Genomic DNA, 26,989 nt, shown 5'->3' on the forward strand with positions numbered 1-26,989 from the left:
GACACAGGTGAAAGGATGTTCTGCTAAAGCAAGCATGTAAAAGGACATTTGATGAAGGACTCTTTGCTAACAACACACATGTATTGGTCTGCCTTACATTATGTAGTTGAGCTGCATTTGTCAGGATTCCATAGAGAGAAACACACCAAAAAACTTCTGGTGATGTGCTGTAGTTTCTTGAAGCTTCCTCCCACTCGGGCTGATTGGCAGTGGTGTCAGTTCATACAGGTGTACAATGTAACTTAATCATATCCACAGGCAAATCCTGTGGAGGACACGTGATGTTTGGAGGATATAAATAGGACTCTACTGGCTAAGGCTGAGCTTGGCTTGCTTATAGAGCTAGCTGTTCAATGCTTGTGAGTCTTACGTCTTCAGTGATCTTCCCACCACTGTGAGAGGCATCTCCTGGAGTTCCTCCTTGTCCCTCCTGCTGACTCATGCTAAGGCTGAGGCCTGGATATCTGTGTTAGGTCATGTCATTGCTGTTGCTAACTCAACTCTACGGAACTGGTAGATTAGTGAAGTGTTTCCGAGTAGATTGAACTGTTCCTGCTAACCTGTGAACTGAATTGTCGATTTCCAGAAAACAGAGATGTGAGTTGCTCCAAAGAATCTTTCTAAAAAGATTCACTTCTCCCATATCCTTTCTTTCTCACTATCACTGCTGGGTGGTGGGCTAAGAGGGAGTTTAAAGCATTTAAGAACCATCATTAAAAATAAGCTTTGACAAAATTTAAGTTCCAACATCCCTTCTAAATTCATGTTCTCTTATTAGTAACCATGTGAGTACAATTAATGCTGCCAAAGCAAACATGAGTGTCAGGCTAACTACTGGGATACAAGAAAGCATTAAGTAGACAGCCCTCAGAGTAAAAGATATTTCTCCCTGAATAGTTATCTATTATAAATAACTGCTTAACTGGAGATGATTTAGAAGCTGCTCTTCTCTCCACATTGAAATTTTTAACTGGTTTGATCTTGCTCTTGGTTGATCAACATAACAAGGTAGATAAGAGCTGTCAGTATAAACAGGCTAGAATCTCACATGACACAAAACCAATACATTAGGTCCACAAGCTCAGATAAAATGTAAAAAAGCACAAATGTTGTGAAAGGTCAACAATTGGCAATGTTTTCCAACAATTACTACTCCAATAGAACTGGTCGTGAGTGAAAAGCACTCCTAAGAATCTCAGGACATGTAAATTAAAAGAACAATTATAAATATAGTGAACTAAATAAGTTTAAAAAGAAAAATACAAATATGAAAGAACTTAAAAGTTGAAGAATAAACTAATATTTAAAGTCCAAGAAAACAAACATACAGCAAAGTCAAATGATAAAGACAATTTAGAGTTTGAAAAGACCAAAGTGCATATGCTTCATATTCACAAAGGAACTCACACAATATGTACTCACTGATAAGTGGATATTAGCCCCAAACCTAGGATACCCAAGATATAAGATACAATTTGCTAAACACATGAAACTCAAGAAGAATGAAGACTGAAGTGTGGACACTATGCCCCTCCTTAGAATTGGGAACAAAACACCCATGGAAGGAGTTACAGAGACAAAGTTTGGAGCTGAGATGAAAGGATGGACCATGTAGAGACTGCCATATCCAGGGATCCACCCCATAATCAGCATCCAAACGCTGACACCATTGCATACACTAGCAAGATTTTATTGAAAGGACCCAGATGTAGCTGTCTCTTGTGAGACTATGCTGGTGCCTAGCAAACACAGAAGTGGATGCTCACAGTCAGCTAATGGATGGATCACAGGGCTCCCAATGGAGGAGCTAGAGAAAGTAGCCAAGGAGCTAAAGGGATCTGCAACCCTATAGGTGGAACAACATTATGAACTAACCAGTACCCCGGAGCTCTTGACTCTAGCTGCATATGTTTCAAAAGATGGCCTAGTCGGCCATCACTGGAAAGAGAGGCCCATTGGACTTGCAAACTTTATGTGCCCCAGTACAGGGGAACGCCAGGGCCAAAAGGGGGGAGTGGGTGGGTAGGGGAGTGGGGGTGGGTAGGTATGGGGGACTTTTGGTATAGCATTGGAAATGTAAATGAGCTAAATACCTAATAAAAAATGGAAAAAAAAGACTTACATCACCAACTAGTGCTGAAGAGTGGTAAGACAGGCACAAATCAATATAATATTATATATATATATATATAATTTCCATTAAGAAGCTAATTTTTTCTCGAGTTCTTTATATATTTTGGATATTACCCCTCTATCAGATGTGGGGTTACTTAAGATTTTTTCCAAATCTGTAGATTACCAATTTATCCCATTGACTATGTCCTCTGCCTTACAGAACCTTTTCAGTTTCATGAGGTCTCATTTATCAATTCTTAATCTTAAAGCTGGAACCATAGGAGTTCTGTGCCAATGAGTTTGAGGCTCTTTCCCACTTTCTCTTCTATTATACTCAGTGTATCTGGTTTTATGTGGAGGTCCTTGATCCACTTCTACTTGAGCTTTGTTCAAGGAGATTCATATTGATCTATTTTCATTTATCTATGTAGACTTCCAGTTAGACCAGCATCCTTTTTTTTTAAGATGTTTTCTTTTTTCTTTGTATGTATTTGGCTTCTTTGTCAAAGACCAAGTGTCTATAAGCATGTGGACTTATTTCTGGGTCTTCAGTTCTATTCTAGTGACTGGCCTGTCTGTCCTTGTACCAATGCCATGCAGTTCTGATCACTACAGCTCTGTAGTATAGCTTGGGGTCAGGCATGATGATTTCCAAAGACATTTTTTATTGAGAAGAATTGTTTTCCCTAGTCTGAGTTTTTTGTTTGTTTGTTTGTTTGTTTTGTTTTGTTTTTGTTTTTTGATTTTCGAGACAAGGTTTCTCTGTATAGCCCTGGCTGTCCTGGAACTCACTCTGTAGACCAGGCTGGCCTCGAACTCAGAAATCCGCCTGCCTCTGCCTCCCAAGTGCTGGGATCAAAGGCCACCATGCCCGGCTGAGTTTTTTTGTTTTTACGAGATGAATTTGAAAATTGTTCTTTCCAGGTCTTTGAAGAATTGTGCTGGAATTTTGAGGCAAACTGCATTGACTCTGTAGGTCACTTTAGGTAGGATGGACATTTTTATTATGTTAATCCTACCAATCCATAGGCATGAGAGATCTCTCCATTTTCTGAGGTCGTCTTCAATTTCTTTCTTGAGAAACTTGAAGTTCTTCTCATAGAGATTTTGCACTTGTTAGGTTAGAGTTACACCAAGATATTTTATAATATTTCTGACTATTATGAAGGGTGTTGTTTCCCTATTTTCATTCTCAGCCCATTTATCATTCATATACAGGAAGGTTATTGGTTTTCTTTCAGTAAATTTTATATTCAGCCACATTGCTGAAGTTGTTTATCTGCTGTAGAAGTTCTCTGGTACAATTTTTGTGGTCACTTATGTATACTATCATATCTGCAAATGTGATACATTGACTTCTTCTTTGCCAGTTTATATCCCCTTGATCTTTTTTTGTTGTCTTACTGCTTTGGCTATAACTTCAAGTACTGTTTTGAATAGATATGGGGAAAGTGGGCACCTTTGTATTTTCCCTGATTTTAGTGGGGTTGCTTCAAGTATCTCTCTATTTAATTTGTATTTCTTACTAGTTTGCTGTCTATTGTTTTTATTATATTTAGGTATGGGCCTTGTATTCCTGATCTCTACGATGCTTTTAGCATGAAGTTGTGAGTGTTGTATTTTGTCAAATATTTTTCAGCATCTAGTGAGATGATGATGGTATGTTTTCATGGAGTTTTGCTATGTTAATGTATTTCCATATATTGATTCCCTTGCATCACTGGAATGAAGCCTACTTGATCATGGTGAATGATCGTTTTGATGTGTTCTTGAATTCAGTTTGCTAGAATTTTATTCAGCATTTTTGCAATGACATTAATAAGAGAAATTGGTCTGAAGTTCATTCCTTTGTTGGGTCTCTGTGTGGTATCAGAGTAATTGTGGCATCATAGAATGAATTAGCTAGTGTTACTTCTGTATCTATTCTATAGAAGAGTTTGAGGAATGTTGTTGGTCTTAGCTCTTTATTGAATGTCTGGTAGAATTCTACTCTAAAGCCACCTGGGTCTGAGTTTTGTTATGTTTTTTTGTTTTTGGTTTTTTGTTTGTTTGTTTGTTTGTTATGAGGTTTTTAATTACTTCTATTTAATAGGGGATATAGTCCTGTTTAGATAGATTACCTGCTCTTGATTTAACTTTGGTCCCTGATATCTGTCTAGAAAACCAACAATTTCATCTAGATTTTCCAGTTCTGTTGAGTATAGGCTTTTGTAGTAGAATCTGATTTTTTTAATTTCCTCAGTTTCTGTTGTTATCATTTCTTATTTTGTCAATCTGGATACTGTATTTGTGACATTTAGATAGTTTGACTAGGGGTTTACCTATCTTGTTGATTTTCTCAAAGAACCAGCTTCTAGTTTTGTTGATTCTTTGATTTTACTTGGTTGATTTTATCCCTGAGTTTGACTTCTTCCTGCCTTGTACTCCTCTTGAGTGTGTTTGCTTCTTTTTGTTCTAGGGCTTTCAGGTGTGCTGCTACATTGTTAGTGCAGATCTTTCCAATTTCATTACCAGGGCACTTCATGCTATGAACTTTCCTCTTAGCACTGCTTTCATTGTGTCCCATGTATTGGGGTATGTTGTGCCTTCATTTTTGCTTAATTCTAAAAGTCTTTTATTTCTTTCTTTATTTCTTCTCTGATCAAGTTATCATTGAGTAGAATGTTGTTCAGTTTCAATGGGTATGTGAGTTTTCTGTTGTTTTTGTTGTTGTTGAAGTCCAGCCTTCGTCTGTGGTGATCTGATCAGATGCATGGGATTATTTCAATCTTCTTCTATCAGTTGAGTCTTGTTTTGTGACTGATTATATGATCAACTTTGGAGAAGGCATCATGAGGTGCTGAGAAAAAAGGTATATTCTTTTGTTTTAGGGTGAAATTTTCTGTATGTATCTGTTAAGTTTATTTGGTTCATAACCTCTATTAGTATTACACTGTCTTTGTTTAGTTTCTGTTTCAATGACTTGTCCACTGGAGAGAGTGGAGTGTTGAAGTCTCCCAGTATTACTGTGTGGGGTTCACTGTATGTTTTGCTCTTTAGTAAAGCTTCTTTTGTGAACTTGTGCCCTTGTATTTGGGGCATAGCTGTTCAAAAGTGAGACATTCTCTTGGTGGATTTTTCCTTAGATGTATCCTTCCCCATCTTGCTTGATAACTTTTGGTTGAAAGTCTCTTTTATTGGCTATTAGGATGTTTCTTAGAACTGTTTGCTTGGAAGCCTTTTTCCAGTTTTTAACTCTGAGGTAGTGCCTATCTTTATCATGGGGTGTGTTTCTTATATGCAGGAAAATGCTGAATCCTGCTTGTGTATCCAGTCTTTTTATTGGGGAATATTGAGAGATACTAGACAGATGATTTCTAGTTCCCGTTTCTTTTGATCTTGTAGGTGGCATTATGTGTATGTAATTCTCTCCTTTTGGTTTTGTTGTGAGATGGTTAATATCTTGGTTTTTTCATTGGTGTACATACCCTCCTTGTGTTGGAGTTTTCCTTCTAGAATCCTCTGTAGGGCTGGATTCACAGATACATATTGTTTAAATTTGGTTTTGTCATGAAATATTTTGGTTACTTCTTCTATGATGACTGAGAATTTTGCAGAGGATAGTAGCCTAGGTTGGCAGTTGTGTCCTCTTAGGGTCCACATGATCTCTGTCTTCTAGCTTTTATGGCCTTTGTTGAGAAACCTGGTATAATTCTGATAGGTCTGCCTTTATATGTTATTTGGCCTTTTTCTCTTACAGGTTTTCCTTCTTTGTTCTGTGAGTTTGATGTTATGATTATTATATGAAGAGAATATTTCCTTTTCTGGCCCAATCTATTTGGTGTTCTCTAGTCTTATTGTATGTTTATGGCCATCTTTCTTTAGGTAGGGGAAATTTTCTTCTATGATTTTGTTGAATTTGTCTTCTGGTCCTTTGAACTGGGAATCTTCACTCTCTTCTATTCTTATTATTCTTATGTCTGGTTTCGTTGTGTCCTGGATTTCCTCAATGTTTTGGGTTAGGAGTTTTTTATGTTTTGAATTTTCTTTGACCTTGTGTCAATATCTTTTAAGGTATCTTCTATGCCTGAGATTCTTTCTTCTATTTCTTTTTTTTTTCCATTTTTATTAGGTATTTAGCTCATTTACATTTCCAATGCTATACCAAAGCTCCCCCATACACACCCACCCCCACTCCCCTACCCACCCACTCCACCTTTTTGGCCCGGGCGTTCCCCTGTACTGGGGCATATAAAGTTTGCATGTCCAATGGGCCTCTCTTTCCAGTGATGGCCGACTAGGCCATCTTTTGATACATATGCAGCTAGAGTCAAGAGCTCCGGGGTACTGGTTAGTTCATAATGTTGTTCCACCTATAGGGTTGCAGATCCCTTTAGCTCCTTGGCTACATTCTCTAGCTCCTCCATTGGGAGCCCTGTGATCCATCCATTAGCTGACTGTGAGCATCCACTTCTGTGTTTGCTAGGCACCAGCATAGTCTCACAAGAGACAGCTACATCTGGGTCCTTTCAATAAAATCTTGCTAGTGTATGCAATGGTGTCAGCATTTGGATGCTGATTATGGGGTGGATCCCTGGATATGGCAGTCTCTACATGGTCCATCCTTTCATCTCAGCTCCAAACTTTGTCTCTGTAACTCCTTCCATGGGTGTTTTGTTCCCAATTCTAAGGAGGGGCATAGTGTCCAGACTTCAGTCTTCATTCTTCTTGAGTTTCATGTGTTTAGCAAATTGTATCTTATATCTTGGGTACCCTAGGTTTGGGGCTAATATCCACTTATCAGTGAGTACATATTGTGTGAGTTTCTTTGTGAATGTGTTACCTCACTCAGGATGATGCCCTCCAGGTACATCCATTTGGCTATGAATGTCATAAATTCATTCTTTTTAATAGCTGAGTAGTACTCCATTGTGTAGATATACCACATTTTCTGTATCCATTTCTCTGTTGAGGGGCATCTGGGTTCTTTCCAGCTTCTGGCTATTATAAATAAGGCTGCTATGAACATAGTGGAGCATGTGTCCTTCTTACCAGTTGGGGCATTTTCTGGATATATGCCCAGGAGAGGTATTGCTGGATCCTCCGGTAGTACTATGTCCAATTTTCTGAGGAACCGCCAGACTGATTTCCAGAGTGGTTGTACAAGCCTGCAATCCCACCAACAATGGAGGAGTGTTCCTCTTTCTCCACATCCATGCCAGCATCTACTGTCACCTGAATTTTTGATCTTAGCCATTCTGACTGGTGTGAGGTAGAATCTCAGGGCTGTTTTGATTTGCATTTCCCTGATGATTGAGGATGTTGAACTTTTTTTCAGGTGCTTCTCTGCCATTCGGTATTCCTCAGGTGAGAATTCTTTGTTCAGTTCTGAGCCCCATTTTTTAATGGGTTTATTCGATTTTCTGAAGTCCACCTTCTTGAGTTCTTTATATATGTTGGATATTAGTCCCCTATCTGATTTAGGATAGGTAAAGATCCTTTCCCAATCTGTTGGTGGTCTTTTTGTCTTACTGAAGGTGTCTTTTGCCTTGCAGAACTTTTGGAGTTTCATTAGGTCCCATTTGTCAATTCTCGATCTTACAGTAAAAGCCATTGTTGTTCTGTTCAGGAATTTTTCCCCTGTGCCCATATCTTCAAGGCTTTTCCCCACTTTCTCCTCTATAAGTTTCAGTGTCTCTGGTTTTATGTGAAGTTCCTTGATCCACTTAGATTTGACCTTAGTACAAGGAGATAAGTATGGATCAATTCACATTCTTCTACACGATAACAACCAGTTGTGCCAGCACCAATTGTTGAAAATGCTGTCTTTCTTCCACTGGATGGTTTTAGCTCCCTTGTCGAAGATCAAGTGACCATAGGTGTGTGGGTTCATTTCTGGGTCGTCAATTCTATTCCATTGGTCTACTTGTCTGTCTCGATACCAGTACCATGCAGTTTTTATCACAATTGCTCTGTAGTAAAGCTTTAGGTCAGGTATGGTGATTCCACCAGAGGTTCTTTTATCCTTGAGAAGACTTTTTGCCATCCTAGGTTTTTTGTTATTCCAGATGAATTTGCAAATTGCTCCTTCTAATTCGTTGAAGACTTGAGTTGGAATTTTGATGGGGATTGCATTGAATCTGTAGATTGCTTTTGGCAAGATAGCCATTTTTACAATGTTGATCCTGCCAATCCATGAGCATGGGAGATCTTTCCATCTTCTGAGATCTTCTTTAATTTCTTTCTTCAGAGACTTGAAGTTTTTATCATACAGATCTTTCACTTCCTTAGTTAGAGTCACTCCGAGATATTTTATACTATTTGTGACTATTGAGAAGGGTGTTGTTTCCCTAAATTCTTTCTCAGCCTGTTTATTCTTTGTATAGAGAAAGGCCATTGACTTGTTTGAGTTTATTTTATATCCAGCTACTTCACCGAAGCTGTTTATCAGGTTTAGGAGTTCTCTGGTAGAATTTTTAGGGTCACTTATATATACTATCATGTCATCTGCAAAAAGTGATATTTTGACTTCCTCTTTTCCAATTTGTATCCCCTTGATCTCCTTTTGTTGTCGAATTGCTCTGGCTAATACTTCAAGTACTATGTTGAAAAGGTAGGGAGAGAGTGGGCAGCCTTGTCTAGTCCCTGATTTTAGTGGGATTGATTCCAGCTTCTCTCCATTTACCTTGATGTTGTCTACTGGTTTGCTGTAGATTATTTTTATTATGTTTAGGTATGGGCCTTGAATTCCTGATCTTTCCAAAACTTTTATCATGAATGGGTGTTGGATCTTGTCAAATGCTTTTTCTGCATCTAACGAGATGATCATGTGGTTTTTGTCTTTGAGTTTGTTTATATAATGGATTACATTGATGGATTTTCGTATATTAAACCATCTCTGCATTCCTGGAATAAAACCTACTTGGTCAGGATGGATGATTGCTTTAATGTGTTCTTAGATTCGGTTAGAGAGAATTTTATTGAGGATTTTTGCATCGATATTCATAAGAGAAATTGGTCTGAAGTTCTCTATCTTTGTTGGGTCTTTTTGTGGTTTAGGTATCAGAGTAATAGTGGCTTCATAAAATGAGTTGGGTAGAGTACTGTCTACTTCTATTTTGTGAAATAGTGTGTGCAGAACTGGAATTAGATCTTCTTTGAAGGTCTGATAGTACTCTGCACTAAACCCATTCGGTCCTGGGCTTTTTTTGGCTGGGAGACTATTAATAACTGCTTCTATTTCTTTAGGTGATATGGGACTGTGTAGATGGTCAACTTGATCCTGATTCAACTTTGGTACCTGGTATCTGTCCAGAAATTTGTCCATTTCGTCCAAGTTTTCGAGTTTTGTTGAGTATAACCTTTTGTAGAAGGATCTGATGGTGTTTGGATTTCTTCAGGATCTGTTGTTATGTCTCCCTTTTCATTTCTGATTTTGTTAATTAGGATTTTGTCCCTGTGCCCTTTAGTGAGTCTAGCTAAGGGTTTATCTATCTTGTTGATTTTCTCAAAGAACCAACTCCTCCTTTGGTTAATTCTTTGAATAGTTCTTCTTGTTTCCACTTGGTTGATTTCATCCCTGAATTTGATTATTTCCTGCCGTCTACTCCTCTTGGGTGAATTTGCTTCCTTTTTTTCTAGAGATTTTAGATGTGTTGTCAAGCTGCTAGTATGTGCTCTCTCCCGTTTCTTCTTGGAGGCACTCAGAGCTATGAGTTTCCCTCTTAGAAATGCTTTCTTTGTGTCCCAAAGGTTTGGATACGTTGTGGCTTCATTTTCATTAAACTCTAAAAAGTCTTTAATTTCTTTCTTTATTCCTTCCTTGACCAAGGTATCATTGAGAAGAGTGTTGTTCCACGTGAATGTTGGCTTTCCATTATTTATGTTGTTATTGAAGATCAGTCTTAGGCCATGGTGGTCTGATAGGATACATGGGACAATTTCAATATTTTTGTATCTCTTGAGGCCTGTTTTGTGACCAATTATATGGTCAATTTTGGAGAAGGTCCCATGAGGTGCTGAGAAGAAGGTATATCCTTTTGTTTTAGGATAAAATGTTCTGTAGATATCTGTCAGGTCCATTTGTTTCATAACTTCTGTTAGTTTCACTGTGTCCCTGTTTAGTTTCTGTTTCCACGATGTGTCCATTGATGAAAGTGGTGTGTTGAAGTCTCCCACTATTATTGTGTGAGGTGCAATGTGTGCTTTGAGCTTTACTAAAGTGTCTTTAATGAATGTGGCTGCTCTTGCATTTGGAGCGTAGATATTCAGAATTGTGAGTTCCTCTTGGAGGATTTTACCTTTGATGAGTATGAAGTGTCCCTCCTTGTCTTTTTTGATAACTTTGGGTTGGAAGTCGATTTTATCCGATATTAGAATGGCTACTCCAGCTTGTTTCTTCAGACCATTTGCTTGGAAAATTGTTTTCCAGCCTTTCACTCTGAGGTAGTGTCTGTCTTTTTCCCTGAGATGGGTTTCCTGTAAGCAGCAGAATGTTGGGTCCTGTTTGTGTAGTTAGTCTATGTCTTTTTATTGGGGAATTGAGTCCATTGATATTAAGAGATATTAAGGAAAAGTAATTGTTGCTTCCTTTTTTTTGTTGTTGTTAGAGTTGGCATTCTGTTCTTGTGGCTGTCTTCTTTTTGGTTTGTTGAGGGATTACTTTCTTGCTTGTTCTAGGGCATGATTTCCGTCCTTGTATTGCTTCTTTTCTGTTATTATCCTTTGAAGGGCTGGATTCGTGGAAAGACATTGTGTGAATTTGGATTTGTCGTAGAATATTTTGGTTTCTCCATCTATGGTAATTGAGAGTTTGGCCGGGTATATTAGCCTGGGCTGGCATTTGTGTTCTCTTAGTGTCTGTATAACATCTGTCCAGGCTCTTCTGGCTTTCATAGTCTCTGGTGAAAAGTCTGGTGTAATTCTGATAGGCCTTCCTTTATATGTTACTTGACCTTTCTCCCTTACTGCTTTTAATATTCTATCTTTATTTAGTGCATTTTTTGTTCTGATTATTAAGTGTCGGGAGGAATTTCTTTTCTGGTCCAGTCTATTTGGAGTTCTGTAGGCTTCTTGTATGCTCATGGGCATCTCTTTCTTTATGTTTGGGAAATTTTCTTCTATTATTTTGTTGAAGATATTAGCTGGCCCTTTAAGTTGAAAATCTTCATTCTCATCAATTCCTATTATCCGTAGGTTTGGTCTTCTCATTGTGTCCTGGATTTCCTGGATGTTTTGAGTTAGGATCCTTTTGCATTTTGTATTTTCTTTGACTGTTGTGTAGATGTTCTCTATGGAATCTTCTGCACCTGAGATTCTCTCTTCCATTTCTTGTATTCTGTTGCTGATGCTCGCATCTATGGTTCCAGATCCCTTTCCTAGGGCTTCTATCTCCAGCGTTGCCTCGCTTTGGGTTTTCTTTACTGTGTCTACTTCCTTTTTTTAGTTCTAGTATGGTTTTGTTCATTTCCATTACCTGTTTGGATGTGTTTTCCTGTTTTTCTTTAAGGACTTCTACCTGTTTGGCTGTGTTTTCCTGCTTTTCTTTAAGGGCCTGTAACTCTTTAGCAGTGCTCTCCTGTAATTCTTTAAGTGACTTATGAAAGTCCTTCTTGATGTCCTCTATCATCATCATGAGAAATGTTTTTAAATCTGGGTCTAGATTTTCGGTTGTGTTGGGGTGCCCAGGACTAGGTGGGGTGGGAGTGCTGCGTTCTGATGATGGTGAGTGGTCTTGATTTCTGTTAGTAGGATTCTTAAGTTTGCCTTTCGCCATCTGGTAATCTCTGAAGCTAGCTGTTATAGTAGTCTCTGTTAAAAGCTTGTTCTTCAGGTGACTCTGTTAGCCTCTATAAGCAGACCTGGGAGGGTAGCACTCTCCTTAGTTTCAGTGGGCAGAGTATTCTCTGCAGGCAAGCTCTCTTCTTGCAGGGAAGGTACCCAGATATCTGGTGTTCGAACCGGCCTCCTGGCAGAAATTGTGTTCCACTCACTAGAGGTCTTAGGATCCCTTGTGGAATCCTGTGTGGGCCCTTGCGGGTGTCAGGCGACTCCGCTGACAAGGTAGCCCGGGGCTCGAGTGGAGCGGAAGGGGCTTGTGCCCCAGGTCAGGCCCGGGTAGTCTGCTTCCCTATATACCACAGTCTCAGGTTCCGCGCGATTGGATTGGGGCCGGCACTGTGTTCCACTCACCAGAGGTCTTAGGATCCCGTGGGGAATCCTGTGTGGGCCCTTGCGGGTGTCAGGCGACTCTGCTGGCAAGGTAGCCCGGGGCTCGAGTCCTCTCTTCTATTTCTTGTATTCTGTAGTTGATGCTTGCACCTGTAGTTCCTGGCCTCTTTTATAGGTTTTCCATTTCCAGAGTTTTCTCTCTTTGTTTTTTCTTTATTGTTTCTATTTCCATTTTTAGGTCATGGACTGATTTGTTCAGTTCTTTCACATGTTTAATTATATTTTCCTGTATTTCTTTAAGGCTTTTTTTTTTCCTCTTTAAGGCTTTTTTTTTTCCTCTTTAAGGGCTTCTACCTATTTACTTGTGCTTTCCTGTACTTCTTTCAGTGAGTTATTTATATCTTCCTTTAAGGAGCCTTTTATCTTTGTGAAATAGAATTTTAGGTCAGCATCCTGGTTTTCAGGTGTGTTAGTGTGTCCAGCGCTTGCTGTGGTGGGAGAACTAGGTTATGATGGTGGCAGCATATATTGGTTTCTGTTTTTTATGCACTTGCTCTTGCCTCTCACCATCTTGTTATCTCTGGTCTTAACTGGCCTGGCTGTCTCTATCTGGAACCTGCCTCCAGTGTCCCTGCATTGCTGAAGGTCTCCTGGAAGGCCTGGGGCCCTGGCTGTAGCAGACCTCCTGGAAGGCCTTCAGGATGTGGGGTCTTCAGAGAAGCAACCACAATATTGTTAAATGTATGGAAATGAGGTATTATAAAGTAGTACTTACTGAATAACTAACTCCAACAGGCACCAGCACACATGAACAGATGTGGACAGAGATGTCAAGAATTAATTCAAAGTATACTTGCCCAAGATCCTGGCCATTTTTTTTTACAGGATCTAGTAAAAGACCTGATTTGCTCATCCCCCAATGTAGCAGAATACTCTATGCCAAGACTAGAGCATAAATGACTAGATTTGATCCAAGTCCTGCCTCTCCTATTATTCCATTCATCTCTCCTCAGTAAATTCATTAAACCTCTAGCCTACTGTTCTTCTTTGGGTCATCAGTCAGATGAGTTTAAAATTCATTTAAAAAAATGAACCATATAAATCCAGAAGATAACATCTTATAACAAAACCACAAACGTTATAAAATATCACCTCTTAAGAAATCATTAGTCATATATCAAAGGTCTCCAACAAGAACAATTTGGAAATATACAAGCCACGAAAGCATTCCTGTGCAAAAACAAAAGTGCTCATTGGATTATTTCACATGAGCTCAAGTTCTACAACAAAGCCATGATAATCAAAACATGTGGCAATGGCATGATTGTCTAATGTTTTCTAAATTAATATTATAAACTAGAAGATTTTGACTTAAGTCCACAAACTTACAGTGACCTGATTTTCAACAAACATCACAAAATAACATATGAGACAGAGAAAGAATCTCCAACAAATGTGGGGAAATCTGCATATGCACAAGGAAAGTGAAATTAAAGCCTTTTCTCTCACCCTTAAAAAAAAAAAGACAACTCCAAGTGAATAAAATAAAATAAATGCAAAATCTGACAAGAGTAAACTGTGTGAATGGCTTTTGGGTTTTAACCAATTTTATAGCACTAGGCATAAATTCTATCCTGTGGAAAAGGCATCAAAAAATTGTTGGTTTCTCCATCAGACAACAGTCATACTATAGTAGTGGACACATCTTGCCAGATAGGATTCTATTTTACCATAACTGATCTAGAGTTGAAAAAGGCCATTGAAGTCTTTTTTTTCTGACAGTGCCCTGAGCAACTTTTAGCACCATGAATCCTATAGACTGGGAAAAAGCACCCCCAGTCAACTTGAAATTGATTGCTCTGTCTCCTGACGATAAAAGTTTTGTTTCTTTTTTAATCAACAAGGTTTTTCCACATATATATGGTGGACAAACAAGGGCAAAGGCAACAGTCTGGGTTGTTTTAGACACTTCTGAAGCCTCGCTGGCCACCAGCAACATATTTGTACTTACAAATATGTTTGTTAAATGCCTAATGTGTTTAATTACTAAATTAAATACAATAGTTTTAATAATTAGATAATCAATGGATACTGTCCTTGTGGAAATTAAATTTCAGGATATTATACAATATTAAATAATAATTTACAGGATAAGTTTAAGTGCTAAATTGAGATAATTTTGAAATATAACCATTCTTTATTCATACAATTTTATATATTATTCACCTGTTTTTTAAAATAACAGAAAGTAAATTCACTGCTAGTTTTTGTGAAGCTTATCTCTTTGCTTCATAATTGTTTTTTATTCACAAAAGTGGTACTTGGAATCTAGCTAAGACAAAGTGATGATTTTAGTCATTGGGCAAATGAACAATTTCAGGCATATATGGTAGTACTCACGTGGATATTACTTAAATATTTTATTTATGAATTGAAATGTGAATATGCCCCCAAATTTTAAGTACAAGTTATTAAAAACATGTAAGAACTACTTGATGGCATTCCTGTGTGGAAAAACCATTCCTATTTATATTTTAAGGTGAGGAATTCACAGTGATGTGATGATTGATAACTAAATGCCGTGTTCTCTTACAATTTGAAATTATATCTCTGTGGAAAGCTTGATACAAATTTTACTTTTGAAACTATCATTATTATTATTATTAATTATTTAATCTTTTTTCGACAGTCTTGTTGTTATTCCCCTTCTAGTCCACCCTCTGACTGTCCCTCATCACCCCCCATGTTCAAAATTATGTCCCCACCCCACCAGACCACCACATTTCCTGAGGCCTCAAGTCTCTCAACAGTTAGGTCGGTCTTCTCTCACTGAGGACAGATCGGGCAGTCCTCTGCTGTATATGTGTCTGGAGCCTTATATCAGCTGGTGAATGCTGCCTGGTTGGTGGCTCAGTGTCTGAGAGATCTCAGGGCTCCAGGTTAGTTGAGACTGCTGGTCTTTCTTTGGGGTTGCCTTCTTCCTCAGTTTCTTCCAGCTTTTCCCAAATTCAACCACAGGGGTCCCCAGCTTCTGTCCATTGGATGGGTGTAAGTATCTGCATCTGACTCTATCAGCTGATTGTTGGGCCTCTCAGAGGGTACCCATGCTAGGCTCCTGTCTATAGGCACACCATAGCATCAGTAATAGTATCAGGCTTTAGAGCTGCCCCTTGAGATGGGTCCTAATTTGGGCCTGGCACAGGACCTCCTTTCCCTAAGGCTCTTCTCCCTTCCTGTCCCTGCAGTTCTTTTAGACAGGAACAAATCTGGGTTAGAGTTTAACTGTGTGATAGCAACCCCAGACCTCCAATTGATGCCCTGTCTTTCTACTGGAGGTAGACTCACAATTTCCCTCCCCTGACTTTAGGGCATTTCATCTAAGGTCCCTCCGTTTGAGTCCTGAGAGTCTCTCACCTTCTAGATGTCTGATACATTCTAGAGGGTTCACCACCTCCTACCTCCTGAGGTAGTCTATTTCCATTCTTTCTGCTGGCCCTCAGGGTTTCATTCCTGATTCCCCCTCCCAATATCTGATCATGTTCCCCTTTTCCCTTCCCTGTCCCCTCACCCACCCAGGTGTCTTCCTCCCTCTATACTCCACCCACCCTCCCCGAAGTGATTGCTTTCTTATTTTTCCCATAGGAGGAACAACAATATGAACCAACCAGACCCCCCCAGAGCTCCCAGGGACTAAACCACCAACCAAAGAGTATATATCATATGGCTCCAGCTGCATATGTAGCAAAGGATGGCCTAATTGATCATCAATGGGAGGAGAGGCCCTTGGTCCTGTGAAGGCTCCATGCCCCAGTGTAGGGGAATGCCAGGGCCAGGAAGCTGGAGTGAGTTGGCGAGCCGGGGGAAGAGGGGTGATGGGGGTTTTTGGAGGGGAAACCAAGAAAGAGAATAACATTTAAAATGTAAATAAAGAAAGTATGTAAGAAAAAAAGAAGAAGAAAGAGTTACAACCTGGAGCTATTTCAGATTTGTGCACTTGGCATCATGCTTGTGTTTGAAGATGTGAGCTCTCAGATCCCACTTCTTCCACCAAGTCTGACACTTATAGCCATGCTTCCTGCCATTTAAGATTCTTGTCTTTCTGGAACAATCAACCCAAATAAACTCTTCCTTCTAAAAAAGAAACTATTTACTTAAAACTTAACTAAATTATTAATAAATTAATAATGACATGAGTATGATACAAATATAAAATGCAAAACTTCAGAAGTGTTGGTACATACATTTAGTCATTTATAACCATTAAGAAATCATTACAGGCCAGGTGGTCGTGGCGCACGCCTTTAATCCCAGCACTTGGGAGGCAGAGGCAGGCAGATTTCTGAGTTTGAGGCCAGTCTGGTCTACAAAGTGAGTTTCAGGACAGCCAGGGCTATACAAAGAAACCCTGCCCCCCCCCCCAAAAAAAAGAAATTATTACAGCATAAAAAGTAAACTAGATGCTTACTACCAATAGGTAGTTTCTATTTTCTGTTTGTGTGAAGCATAAACATGTATATGCATATGTTACAAGAATGTGCATCTCTAAGCTAGATTTAGGTCAGGGTTTTGTATCTCTCTCTATTATTGTTTTAACATTTCAGTGATTATAAGTTAGTGGTATTTATCATAGTTTAATTTCTTTTTCAAACTTTTAACATATTTACCACCCTCAACTTCCTCTTTTTCCTATGCCTTCTCACTCATCCACCTTTGACATTACTTTATTCTCCAGATTTTGCACTGTCCAGTTATTTGTTCTTAACAACATGGTATATATATAACACCTGATGTGTGATCAACCTACCAGAGATCATATCACAAAAGGAAAGGGGCTGCCCTGTCCCAGCTTCTACCAAATGCCAGTAGCTCCTCAGTAATAGGCTTTTGTGAGTGTCTCCCCACTCCTGGCTAGAGCTTGTAAGGTTTCATGAAAGCTGTAACTATTGCTTTCTGCCAAATCAAAGACCTTTGAAATTTTTAAAGCTTAGGCTTTAACTGGGCAGACTCTCAACTAGATCATCTGATACTCATCACATTGCTAACTATGCCTTCCGGGCCAGGAATATGTATCTTCTCTCCCATATCTCCTTTCAAAAATTCTCTCCTGATGACTCTCCTCTTTCTTCTTCCCAGACTCTATTTTTCTCTCCCCGCCCCCAGAAGTCTCACCTTCTCCTTCTTGCTCTAGCTACTGGTCGTTTGCTCCTTATAAAACTCAATCAGCAGTAAGGCACAGCTGATACAAATCTTTTAACAGTCTACGGGTAGAGGACAGTATGACCTTTTCTTTCAGATTTACAAAACAGGAGGCTGGTAATGGGTCACTGTAATGGCAATACCAGAATCTGTTAGCATTTAGCTCACTGCTATATCAGCAATTAACAATCAAACATATATGGATACAATGTGAACATTGTACACATCTGTGAGTACCTATCTGCATCTGCCCTGCTGCATTTGGAGAACAGTTCACTCAGTGCTATCAACCACCTCCAGCTTTATCCACTTATCCATAGAAAATTAAACTGAGTGTGACTGTGATAAGTAATACTATAAAAATAGGACTGTGCAGATATATCTTCAACACATAAATTTCAAAAGCTGCAGATATATAGTAGAAAGCAGCATGCTGGCTTACATATTATCTCCATGTTTAATTGTTATGAACCCTAAATATTGTTCTCCACAATGATCCTACAATTTCCCTTTCCTATCAGTCATATAAATGTCTGATTTTGCAATATGCATATGTGGATTGGAATGAAAAGTTGGAGTTGACTTTTAAAAGATACAAGCAATCATCTCTAGTTACAAAAGGTAAAGGAACTCAAGTATATGCAATTCAAATGGAAGAGGAGACATTATGACAAAATAATAATCATAATAATAATAATAATGTGATAGTAGTAGTAGTTTTTATTGTTACACTAATAATAATCACCAGATTTTTAAATACTATTACCTGTCAATGGAGTGAATAATCTACAGGAAATTAGAAGTTTCTAGAAACACAAATGGAGACAATAGAAATTCTAGGATATTTTGTTTGTGTGAAAAAAAATGGCTGGAAACTTGAGAGAGAAGAATTCTCTATATATCTTAAAAAAATATAAACTTTAAGCAAGATTATCACTTATATAAATGAATCTTAGAAAGAGGCATAATATTACCTAACTTACACATATACTCTAAGGAATGGAGAGATGGATGAGCTATTAAGAGCTAGGATCACAACCAAAAAACAAGACATACTATCAATACCAATAAGGGGTGCATAGTACGAGCACAAATTCAGATATATAAATTGATATGACAAATAGTAGGTACAAATAATTTAACCCCTTCTGGTGAGTTTATTTTAAATGATGATATACAGTAAATAAAATGGGAGAGAAGAGTGTATACTACTTTATATATATATTTTACTAAAAAAGAGAGGATGGGGAGGAGAGAAAGGCGGGAGTGGGTGGCAGATCTTATGTATGGAGAGCAGGGGAAAGAGAAGGGAGATCTGAGAGGATGGTCAATCTCTAGGACTTGACAGCAACCTGAGATGGGGAGAGGTCCTTGGTGTCTATGGGGGTGGCTCTAGCTGAGACCCCTAGCTGAAAGGGATATACACTCTGAAGTGACTACTTCCTGAGACCAGGCAGGACTTCCAATGAAGCGATAAGGACAGCAACTCACCCACAAAACCTTCAACCCAAAATGTGTCCTGCCAAGATGTGTAAAGAAAAAGATAGAGCAGAGTCAGGGAGAATGGGCAGCTAATGACTACCCCAAATTGAAACCCGGGCAAAAACCAACCCCTGACGCTTTGATACTCATCTATGTTTGCACAAAAGAACCTAGGATAGTAGTCCTCTGACAGGGTCCACCCTGCAGACAATAGTAAAAGATACAGAGACTCAAACCCAAACATTAGATGGAGTTCAGGGACTCTTACAGAAGAGTTAGGAGAAGAATTGAGTGATCTGAAAAGGATAGGAAATCCACAGAAAGACCAACAGAGTCAACTTACCTGGACACTTGTGGTCTGCCACAGACTGAATCACCAACCAAAGAACAAGCATGCACTAGATGAAGACCCCCTCCACATATGTACCAGATTAGCAACTTGGTCTTGTGGATCCAAATATCTGGAGCAGGGGCTATCTCTGAGCCTGTTACATGCCTACCTGTGGATCCCATACCCCTAAAATGATGATCATGTCTGGCCTCAGTGGGAATGGATAAGTTGATATGTGTAGTGTGGCTACATGGGGGTGACACCCAGAAGTGAGCTTCTCCTTCTCAAAAAAAAAGAAATAAATTTATACAAGCATACATATGTGGTGTGTGTGTGTGTGTGTGTGTGTGTGTGTGTGTGTGTGTGTGTGTGTTTGTGTGTGTGTGTGTGTGTGGTTTGTTATAAAATATATTCTGGTTGTGGTTGTTTCTCCCCTAGATCCTCCTTGCCTAACCAAGTTCATACCATTGCTTTTGCTCTCTTTAGAAAACAAGCAAACATCTAATAATAATAGTAGTAGTAGTAATGACAAAACAACATAAAATAAAAGCAAACAAACAAGACTAGAACAAAACACACACACACAGGAAAAAAAAAGACAAAGGAAAGGGGACAAAGCCAAAAAAGGGGGCTTAAAAAAAAACACAAATGGGGCTGGTGAGATGGCTCAGTGGGTAAGAGCACCCGACTGCTCTTCCGAAGGTCCAGAGTTCAAATCCCAGCAACCACATGGTGGCTCACAACCATCCGTAACAAGATCTGACTCCGTCTTCTGGTGTGTCTGAAGACAGCTACAGTGTACTTACATATAATAATAAATAAAAATCTTTAAAAAAAAAAAACAAATGGATCCTGAGGAACACACCTTTGTAGAAAATCCCATAAAAGAACAAAATCTTCCTAGGAGAAGGCAGGCTGGAGGGTTTGGGATCAGAAAGCATAATCCATAACAAAAGACCTTTAAGATTTGAAAAAATGTCCAGGAAAGGTATTATAAAACAACAACAAAATATGTATATTTCGAAAATAACATTGAGTTTGTTTTCTGTTGACCTTCTACTGCTGGGTATGGACCCTGTCCTTAAATGTGTTTGTATGCCTGGTGAGATTCCATTAGATAAAATAAATTTTCCTGTGTGAGTGGTTATCAACTGGAGATAGCTTACATTGCAAATAAGGGTGGCGCTTGTGTCTACCACCCTTCTCAGCACTGGGACTATACTTGACTTAGATCCGAAGAGACCCTGTGCCTGATGCCACATACTCAGTGGGTTTTATTTTGTCTATAAGGCCTTGTTTCCTGGTCTTCTGTCCTCACTGGCTCTTATAGTCTTTGCAAATTCTCTTCCGCACAGTTCCCTGAGCCAAGAGGAGAGATTAGATAAAGACATCCAATTTAGGGCTGAGTCTTCAAGGTTTCTCACTCTCTGTGTACTGTCCAGTTATAGGTCTCTATATTTGTTCTTATCTGCAGGAAGATTCTCTATGATGATGGTTGAGCATGGCACTGATCTGTGAGTATAACATGTAATTAGGAGTCATCTTATCACTATATTCTTTTAGTAGAACAGTAGTATTTGGTTTCCCCCCTAGGTCCTTTATCTGTTTAGTCGTAGGATATTGGCTACATGAGCAGTATCCAGCATGATTTTCATAAAAAAAAAAAAAACAAAAAAAAAACTAAATGAGAAATGCACATGACCATAACATATGTCAAAAAAACTTCAGCAGATATGTTAATATTAGCCAAAGTGTGTTTCCAATAAAAGAATATAACTAGAGAGAAAATGGAGATGATTAGATAAAGACATTCAACTAAATTACATATAATAAATAGTAGTTACATAATTTATTACCATATAAGGTGTTTATATGAATACATGTACACACACAAACACAGTCAAAATAAATGTTTGAAACAAACAATGTCCTTTTTTTAAACGTCCTGGGGTCTTAATGATTTGAAAATTAAGTTCATAATTCCAACATAGCAAATTGTCAGAGAGTATACTGAAATACAGTTTATGCATGATCAGTATTTCCTGGCTAATTGAGACAACTCCATCAAGTATTATATGACCTTGCTATGGTCATACAGAACACACAACACATGGCTTCTCTTAAAACTGGAAACAAAATTTTTATGAACTCCACCTATGTAGAGTAGAGGATCAAATATGAATAAGGTACCACTGTGTCATTTTCTGATCACAGAAAAAATTCATATTACTTAACTAATTTTAAATTCTGGGCTTATTTATATTTTTGCTTGTATCTCTGTTATATTTCATAAATATGCAATGCTTGGAATTATTCTTAACAAAGAAACCCCAAAGAGATGTCCAAGATAATTACCTACTGTGTTCTATTTTGTTCAGAAGGTAGGCTGAGTGAATTTTGCCCATGGGACAAATTCAGGTGGTACATAAAAGTCAGGTCAAGACATTCTTCTTATACAACATGGTTGTATTCGCATGGACACAGCACAGAGGAGGAAAATCTGAGATATTAGAAAATAGTGAATCAGGTATGCTAGATGATCTCCCTGGTTCTCTTCTTTAAGATAACTCTGAAAATATATCTGTGTATCTCTTTTACCAACAACTACTATGACTAAGGTTAACAATTATATCTTTGCTTTGTTACAAATTAGAAAACAATACATGGTCTGCTTAACTTCTATTTTATCTAAAATTCTGTGGTTTATCTACAGTTTCCACAAAGAATCATGCCCTTTGAAATATGCTTATGTCTGCATCAGATCATTTTATTTGCCTGCTAAACCATAGAAGCAACATACAACTATTCTTCACAGTCGCTACAATTTAACAAGATAGGGCGCCTTTGCAACAGATATGCTTAGTATGCAGGATAACTTTCAGAATAGAGAGAGATGTAAAATGGGTCACCAATCTAGTGAAACATGTGTGACACTTAGTTATTACAGGAATAAAATGAAGTTAACATGAGATGAAATAGAGGCATGAAAGCTACTGGAATATGTTCCTTACCACATCAGTGTACACCACACAGATCTACATTGTTTAAGTCCTAATATATGATTAATTGCTTCAAGAGTATAAATGTTAAGAATATTTTAGAGTTCATAGCATATAATACTTCTATTTACATGTTCATAACACACTATTGAAACAGAAAAGTGTTTGGGACAGGGATATAATGTCAATAGATGATAGTGATTTGAACAGATCTCCATAATTTTTTTAAATCTATGCTCAATCTATTAAATATATTACATGTAGATAGCTGTTAATAGAGTTATGTAACCATTTTACACTAATTTAATGAACATTATTTTTACATTTTATGATTTTCCTGCTCAAGTAACTGTTTCATAAAAACACACATACTTATTTTTTCAGAAATTCCTTTCTCAAGCAAACAATTTCCTGCCCTTGACTGTTACTGTTACAAATTATTCTAGAATGTGCAAATTGTATTTTTTAGAAATTTTTTTGAAAATTTCACACTGGTGAAAAACTAAGTTTGGAGTGGGTTCAGATTGTTCTGCCTGTACAAGGCCAAAAGCATAACTGGTATAAAACCAAAACATACTCCATAGGAAACTGGCAAATCTGTATTATAGAAAATAGATTTATTTCCAATTTCAAAAATTACTATTGAATGTAAACTTTTGCAAAAGCAAACGTTTTGACTGATTTATTTCCCTTGTTCCTTAGTTCATGCTTCTGAGTCCTCAGAAGATGGGTAGGTAAAATAACACATGATACGGGAAGGTCAGTTTCTCCAAATCCACATGGGATTTCAAAGAAAACCATAGGTAAGACACATACTTTGAGAAGAATACCCAAAAAATTACTGAAGGCAGAAAGAAAATCTGCATATATTATCCTCATGCAGCTTGACTATTATAAATATTACCTGTCAGTAGAGTCACTGATGTATGTATGTGTATACATATATATATAAATATATATATATATATATATATATATATATATATATATATATAATTAGTTTTCACTGGATGGTTAACTTCACATTAATGCAAGACTAATAGTCAAAGTCTTTATTTATTTATCTATTTATTTATTTATATGTGTATGTGATGTATTATTCTACAGTATAGTGATTTATTACTATTTATTGATATGATTTAAAATAAATATGTTCTAATTATAGCCTTAAATTTTATGTAATGTTCAGGTATGTATCTGAATTGTCCTTAATGTTCAACAAATTCATTTCTACACTCATCAGCATTAACATTTTTGCTAATGAGCTTAGTTGTCCAAATAAGTTCCCTGATACATTTTAACTTATGGTAAATATGAACATGATTTTCACCTTCCATTCATGTGCTTGAGTATCCTATACAGTATTCTACAGTTTCTCTCATAATCCTTAGTACAACATTTCCTTCAGAGGAGTAAGATAAAAATTTAATGTTATAAAGTACTATAAAAGAAAATGCACTGTGGCTTAAAAGAATTACTATTTATAGTAACAAACACAAAAAGACTGCCAGGCGTGGTGGTGCACGCCTTTAATCCCAGCACTCAGGAGGCAGAGGCAGGCAGATTTCTGAGTTTGAGGCCAGCCTGGTCTACAAAGTGAGTTCCAGGACAGCCAGGGCTACACAGAGAAACCCTGTCTCAAAAAAAAAAAAAAAAAAAAAAAAAAAGACTGTAACATATCCAGTACATTGAAATTCAGTGTAATTAATAATCATTTTCCCAAGGATATGAGTTAATTTTTGTCATGTAGTGGAAGAACTGTTGACTCCACTTTGAGAATTAGTTTAAACTGAATTAGCAGGTAAAAATCTTTCCCTCCTCCCCAGAAGAAGACATAATAATTTGTGACCTCTCAGCTTGCTGGCCTGTGTTTTTGCCTACCCATGTACAGAGAATATTTGTGAAACACTATTCATAAATTTAACTATTCTCTGATTCCATGAAAGTTAACCATGGTTTCTGAGCTTTTACGTTGAATAGTAATGACATTTATATTTGGTGAAGACTTCTATGTACATTTACGTGATTTATAGATATTAAGTCTCAAAGTGAATGTCAAATTCTACAAGTAATTTGTCCATCACATCCCTACAATCATCTTTCTTTCTCTGTAGATTGTTTCTTAGGACAAAATGAATGAAGTGAATCAGTCCATGGTGTCAGAATTTGTGCTATTGGGACTTTCCAACTCACAGAATCTTCAGGTCTTGCTCTTTGTGATATTTTTGATAGTTTATCTGCTCATTCTGTCAGGAAATATTGTCATCGTGATCTTAATAACCATTGACCGCCATCTCCATTCCCCTATGTACTTCTTGTTGGCCAACCTGTCCTTTGTTGATATATGGCTTTCCTGTTACCACTCCAAAAATGGTCACAGATTTTCTCAGGGAAAACAAGACCATTTCCTTTGAAGGATGTATGTCCCAGGTCTTCTTTGATCATTGCATTGGTGCAGCAGAGATGGTGCTATTGCTGGTTATGGCTTATGACCGCTATGTGGCCATCTGCAAACCTCTCCACTATTTCACCATTATGAACCTGAAAAGATGCACTGCATTGGTGTTGATTTCCTGGACAATTGGCTTTGTGCATGCCTTGAGTCAACTTGTACCAGTTCTGCAACTACCTTTCTGTGGTCCATTGGAAATAGACAGTTTTTTCTGTGACATACCATTGGTAATCAACCTAGCCTGCATGGATTCCCATCATTTGGATACTTTAGTAAATGCTGATTGTGGGGTTGTGGTTGTAACTTGCTTTATTCTGTTGCTTATATCTTATACTTATATCCTTATCACTGTTCATCAGAGCTCTAAGGCTGGGGCATCTAAGGCCTTGTCCACGTGCACTGCCCACATCACTGTGGTGTTGCTCCTTTTTGTGCCCTGTATTTTCATCTATGTTTGGCCCCTCAATATCACCTGGTTTGACAAATTTCTTGCTGTGTTTTATTCTGTTGTTACACCTCTCCTAAATCCAGCCATTTATACACTGAGAAATAAAGATATAAAACATTCCCTAAAGAGATTAAAAAGCTCTTTTATGAATCACAAGGTAAATACTTAATGCCCAGGAAATCCACCATAAATATCTTAAGATAATATTTCAATGAAATGAGGAGAGTTTAAAATTTAGGGTATTTAACTTTCATGTTCAATTAGTTCAAATATTTTGATATATAATAGCTTTAATATGATTCTAGAAGTTAAAAGTTTTATTCTACAGACAACTAAACTACTTCGGAATATTTTTCAAAAGCTGATCCTTCTATCTGAGAAAATTATTGAATGGTTCATAAATGTCTTAAGTAATATGGAATAAACCTAATTGTATTTGTCAGGCTCATATTTAATAATTTTGTAAAATTTGCTTATTGTTCTAACAGCACAATTTTTTGCTACCTTAAAATATCACACAAACTTTTTTTTATGAGGAAAAGTATTTATTCATTGAGAATTTTAAGCACAAGTATGATTCTGTGAGATCAGGTCCACTCCTCCTTCCCTTGCCAATGTCTCCTGGGTTTACCCCACAATCCCCTTTTAAATTCATCTCTTCTTGTTTTTAAAATATATAACTTACTGAGTCTAATTAGTGTTATTTGCATGCATGCATACTGGAGCATGAACGGTCTATCAGTAGGAACCCATTGAAGGAGATTTAACGGTTTATCCCTCAGCAGCCATCCACTGCCTGTAACTCCTCAATCAGGAGTTGGTTCTTGTGAGCCTTTCACCCATCTTTGCTTTTATTCATTCTTTTGTAAAAGGACATCATTATCTTTTTTATTCTACCTTGCTCCAAAAACACTATAGGGAGAACTTAAAACTCATGGAAAATTAAACAAAATTTATGAATGGCACAATAAATAGCAATGGATATTATTTGGTATTGATTTTATTATTTTAATAAAAATAAATTATTGTATAGAAAAATGTTTTTTCTCAATTATCTGAATTTCAAGAACTAAAACTTTCCTTTAAAATAAACTCATAAACCGTAGTGTTTTTCATATATATCAGTTGTGTTGCGTCCATATTTGTCTTATTTCTTGGTGTCTTCAGTTCCAATGGCTGTTATAATCTTTATATCCCCTTCTTTCTGTAGTTCCCTGAGTGCTGAGAAACAATATTAGTTGAATTTAGGACTAGTGTTTTAAGATTGTTTCAAGTTTTCTCATTTTCTGCATATTGCCTAGTTCTGGTTATCTGTGTTTGTTTCTATCTTCTACAGAAAGAACTTCTCTGAGGATGGCTGAGAAAGCAATTGATATATGAGAGTAGCAAGTCATTTGGAGTAATATTGTGCCTATAGTATTTTAGCAATTTTTCTGTGTTTAGTCTTATGTTCTTGGATACATGAACAGGGTCTAGCATAGGTTCAATGTCAAACAAAAACAAAAAACAAAAAAGAAGAAGAAATGCATGATATAGTGACATACATCAAGAGAAACTGCAGCAGCTACATTGATATTAGGTAATATATGTTCAGATGAAAGAACATGACTAGAGAGGAAAAAACATTTTACATAAACAAAGTAGGTCAAGTAATCATAAAAATACAGCAATTTTGATCAGCATGTTCTAAATTTTGTGTGAATATTCTGAATTCTAAAAATAAGAAAGCACATACTTTAGTAAGTATAATAAAACAGTCAAAACCTTATCTAAATAATTAATATAAGTACATACAATTAAAGATGAAGTGATTTGAT

The 26,989-nt window shown here is 37.4% G+C and overlaps 1 pseudogene across 1 annotated transcript; it reads left to right on the top strand.

Annotated features, from left to right (window-relative positions):
- The first annotated feature begins 321 nt into the window (after positions 1 to 321).
- On the top strand, positions 322 to 26,204 carry Olfr1300-ps1 (olfactory receptor 1300, pseudogene 1; annotated as a pseudogene). Its single transcript, NR_033534.1, has 4 exons — positions 322 to 597; positions 20,748 to 20,787; positions 22,975 to 23,075; positions 24,387 to 26,204. The product of NR_033534.1 is annotated as an olfactory receptor 1300, pseudogene 1 (transcript).
- Positions 26,205 to 26,989: the final 785 nt, after the last annotated feature.

Source organism: Mus musculus, chromosome 2, assembly GCF_000001635.26.
Source record: "Mus musculus strain C57BL/6J chromosome 2, GRCm38.p6 C57BL/6J".
In the NCBI taxonomy this organism is placed as follows: Eukaryota; Metazoa; Chordata; class Mammalia; order Rodentia; family Muridae; genus Mus; species Mus musculus.